Source organism: Hippopotamus amphibius, chromosome 12 (genome assembly GCF_030028045.1).
Source record: "Hippopotamus amphibius kiboko isolate mHipAmp2 chromosome 12, mHipAmp2.hap2, whole genome shotgun sequence".
Taxonomy (NCBI): domain Eukaryota; kingdom Metazoa; phylum Chordata; class Mammalia; order Artiodactyla; family Hippopotamidae; genus Hippopotamus; species Hippopotamus amphibius.
This window is the reverse complement of record NC_080197.1, coordinates 71,548,090-71,553,019: the sequence shown is the minus strand read 5'-3', so window position 1 is coordinate 71,553,019 and position 4,930 is coordinate 71,548,090. Positions and strand designations below refer to the sequence as shown.

Sequence of the window (4,930 nt, the reverse complement as noted above, 5' to 3'; positions counted from 1 at the left end):
ATCTATACTTTCCGTTGATCATTTCTTTGCTTTTCTTTATACTTTATTACCTAAATGTGCAAAACTAAACTCTGCAGCTTCGTTTTGCCTACTTTTTGAACTTTATATAAGTACAATCTCACATTTTTTCTTTTTTATGGTTTTTTATTCATTATGTTTCAGAAACATATCCATATTGTTGCACATAGATGTGGTTCATTGCTTTTTAATTCTCTATATTATTCCATTGAATTAGTTTACTAAAATATTCATCCATTCTTAGTTGGTAGACATTTGGGCTGTTTCTTGAACTACTTAGACAAATGCTACTACGAGCATTCTTTTACATGTTATTTGATACATTTGTCTTGGTATATACTTAGAAGTAGAATTTTTCTTTTAGGGTTAATAAATATGAAACTCTGACTTGACTCACAGAAAAGGAAAAGTTCAAAAAATAATCCAACTAAATGTATCACTTTCATGTTCATTCTCAGTCTATATGTTATTATTCTCATATATTTTGTTCATTACATTTATTTTATTTATTTTTGGCTGCGTTGGGTCTTCGTTGCTACAATGCAGGCTTTCTCTAGTTGTGGTGAGTGGGGGCTACTCTTCGCTGCTGTGCATGGGCTTCTCATTGCAGTGGCTGCTCTTGTTGTAGAGCACGGGCTCTAGGCATGTGGGCTTCAGTAGTTGTGGCTCGCAGGCTCCAGAGCACAGGAGCTCAGTAGTTGTGGTGCACCAGCCTAGCTGCTCCGTGGCATGTAGGATCTTCCCAGACCATGGATCGAACCTATGTCCCCTGCATTGCCAGGCAGATTTTTAACCACTGTACCACTAGGGAAGTCCCTCATTATATATTTTAACCTGACAAAATATGACCTTTATACAGTCAACATTCATTTAGACTTACACATATATTTACCATTTCAGTTAATTTTCAGTCATCTTGCATCTACAACTTTGTATTTAGATTAATTTTTCTTACATCTGAAAAATATCCTTTTGGATTTCTGTTTGTTAAAAGTCAACTTTTCTTTTGAAACACACTGAAGATATTCTATGCAGTTCTAGCTACCATTATTTCTATTGAAAATCAGTTGTCTTCCAAAATCCTGATCCTTGAAATATAATTTTCTTTTTTCTCTAGCTACTTATAAGATTTTTTCATGGACTTTGCTTTCCTGTAATATTTACATATCAACTTAGTTATCTTCTCCAAGCTTTGATGATTTCTTCAATCAATAGATGGACACATTTTATCAATTTTAGAAGAATCTTATCAATATTGCTTCCACCATTTTCTCTCTCTATCTTCCAGAATTCCATAAGTATGTTAAGACTTTCTGACTATAACTTTCATGTCTCTCACCCTGTAGGCTTTAATTTTTGTATCTTTGTCTTTTTATCTTTCGTTCTGGGTAGTTATCTTCCAGATTACTAATTCTCTCTTCCACTGTGCCTGATTGGTTGTTAAGTATATCTATTGAATTCTTAATCTTGATTATTCATTTTCTCAGTCATTGTTTCAATGATGGGAACAATCTTTTGCTCTTCTATAAATTATCTTCTATGGGGAAACTGAATAAAATACTCATAACACCAAGCTCCTATAGAAAGCTTTTTTTTTTTTAAGTAGTGTTAACAAAATAGTAATGTCTGCCTCCTTTTCTGAGCATTTTGGTCACAGAATAGAATAAAATCATGGTCTAGTCATTCTCCACCAGGCTGGAAGAAACTGACAAGGGATGTAATGTTATTAGCTTTTCTTGGAAAGCAGCTTGTCTGTTGCTGGGTAATCACCAAAGGATCTCATTACAGGAAAAGTCAAAGAACAGAACTTGCTCTCAAAACAACATTCAAATAAGAAAACTACAATACATCAATGACACTGACACCATTCTATTCCATAGTTTAATTTTTCAGTAGTCCTTTTCTTCTGCTTCTATTGTTAGAAAAGGGGTTCCATGCCCATTTCATAGTAGACAAGAGGTAATGGCGTACTGCTATTGGTCCTCTGTTAAGATAAGAGCTTACTCATGAAGGACTTTATTTACTTTATCTTTTTTATTAAAGGGATTTTATTTACACTAAAAACTAAATCTTTCTTATAGTTATCCTCTGATGAATTTAAGATCATCTACAAATTATTTGCTCAAGTAATACATCTTAAACTAAAATAAATTCAATTTCTAAATTAAGATTAGCATTAGTAATGTGAATATATAATTCTTGAATTATAGCCTCCTTTTTGCAATTAAAGTTTTTTGAAAATTTTAACTCAGATTTCATACTACCATAATCCTGTATTCTTCATTATTCAGCAAGACCTCTAATTACAATGATATCCATGAGAATATGTGGTTCCAGCTAAATAATATTTTCAATATTTTCTTTTTTCTGATCTCTAAACATTTTCATTATGGTAAAACATAACACACATATAGATGATAAGAAAACACAAATGCACAGGAATGAAGAAAAATTATAACACTCACAGCCATGTTATATTTGTCAAAATAGAGAATTTTGCCAGCTGTCTTAACACTCCCCATATATTCTTTTCTACTGATAACATTTCTCTTCACTCTATGCCCTCTTTACTATTCCAGTTGTTACAATAATCACTAATTGTTTCACTTTAGAGTTTTGCCACTAATGTAACAAGTTTCAAAAACTATATAGTTTACCTATTTTTAAACCTTATAGGGCTGGAATTTCACTGAATGTTTTTTATGCCTTTTTATATCTATATTTCCCCTCAATTTTCTGTGTATATACATTATTATCTATATAGCTCTAATCTGTTGATTTGTTTGTTATAAACATGTAGCTCTAGTTTGTTTTTTTTCATTGCTATATAGTATTCTACTATACCAGTATCCAGTTTATCAGGAAATTCAGGTGATATCTCAATTCTAGCTACTCGGGACAATAGTGATATGCACATTCCTGTATAGGTTTCCTGGTGCACAAGTACAAACATTCTCTAAGGCATGAAATTACTGGGTCTTAGTATATTCATCTTCACCTTATTCAAATTGTACCATATTATTGGCCAAAATATTTGTATTACTTTATCATACTAGGAGTGGTATATGAAAATTCCCATTGCTTCACATTCTTTCCAAAATTTATGTCAGAATAATTTTTATACTTTTATATTTATATGAAATATTATTAAACATAGCATTTTATAATCCTTTTCCTATTCTAACTTCAAATTAATTTTTAGTAATTTAAATTAGTCTTTAATGTAATTTAAAATATTACATTACTTTTTCCTTTCAATGACTGTGATTTCATGTACAGTTACTAACATTGCACTGTATTTTATACATATTAATATTCCATCATATTTGTTTATAATCTTTCTTCTTCAACTCTCAAATACTCTTTTGTTAGCAGAAAGTGTTATTATAGCAGGACTATTTCCTTTAATAAAACATTTTTCAAAACACTTTGAGAAAATATATTTAGTTAAAGGAATCTTGTAAGGGAAACTTCAGCATTATTTAACAACACCTAAAAGGACCTGATGAAAGATATGTTTGAAATTGAAAATGAACCTACAAGATCTTTTATTAAGGTATTTTCCCATAGAATATAGAAAGTTTTTTTTAACTCTTTCTATGAAACTAAAGATTTTGCTTTTCTCAGAGAGAATATTAAATGCAACAGTAGTGTCAAGGCAATCTGTCTTAGCTTGCTGTATCCCAAAATTGTAATAAACAAGTGGCCTGAGTGAAAGACAGTTGAAATCACCTGAAAAACATCATGGCCTGATACCTTTGTACTTTGAGAAAGATCCAACTTTCCATTAGAGCGGAAATACAATAAATGATGAAGAGGAGGAAGGATGTCACCATTTTCATTGTCCTTTTATGGGTTTCTGTGCTGAAGTCTCCCATTCAGGTTGAACTGCAAATTCTTGGTGTATCTCACCAAGGAAAGAAATAAAGGCAGCAAAGAGGCCAGAGAGAGAAGAAAGGGGATAATATAGATCAAGCTAAGAAGAATAAGCCTTCTAAGATAGAAAATTGTACTTCCTAAATGTAGAGTCATGTTTCTTTCATGTTCTGATAGCTATTCATTCACAATTCACCAAGAGCATCCTGCATTAAGAGGTTAACAGACAATAAGAACAAAGAGCCCAGGAAAAGCACAAGAACCACATTGTTCATTCTTCACTTCAGCCAGATGAAAAAGAAGTGGGAGAAATTGCCTATCTTAAGGAAGCAGAACATGCTTAGGCAGGTGGCAAATCAGGTAGTTAAGTGATTCGTTAGTGCCCAAAGAAGAGTAACCACTTTTGTTTGTTTGTTTGCCCATAGCATACAGATGTGGAGCTAACCCCACTATAAATGAATCCAATAGTGTTAACCACAGTTGAATGATTCTGGCCACAGCCAAGCTGGTAAGGATGAAATCAGTTAATGAGACCTTCCCATGCTTGACCCACTCAATGCAGTTTACCAGTCCAATGAACCCATTTCCCAGAACTCCTAAGATGAGTTCTCCTGTTGCCACTACCAGAAAGGAGACTTTCCTTCCAATTGACATTTGTATGAAAATATTTCTAATGTTGTGCTTCACCGATAGCTTTATAGTTAAGTAGTTGCAGACTGACATCCATTTATGATGCTTTCCTTAGTATTTTCATCATAACTCCAGAAATTACAGCCAAAATTCTGCTATGTGATTTAGTTGCAGAGATCTTCACAAAAAGAGTAGTTTATTCTATTTAGATTGTAATTCCAGTGATACACCAAACAATTCTGTTAACAGATACAAAGCTTCACTTATACCTTTCTTACGACTTACAGTCAGTTGCTGTATAATTTCCAGAGTAAATGCTAAGCATATCCACTTATCCTTGGCACCAGTTGCAGTCTCCCATTTGTGCTAATGACTAAAAGAATGAAGTCAGGTATATAAACATGCA

The 4,930-nt window shown here is 32.6% G+C and overlaps 1 pseudogene; it reads right to left on the bottom strand.

Moving 5' to 3' along the window:
- Positions 1–3,615: 3,615 nt before the first annotated feature.
- On the bottom strand, positions 3,616–4,322 carry LOC130834018 (taste receptor type 2 member 42-like; annotated as a pseudogene).
- Positions 4,323–4,930: the final 608 nt, after the last annotated feature.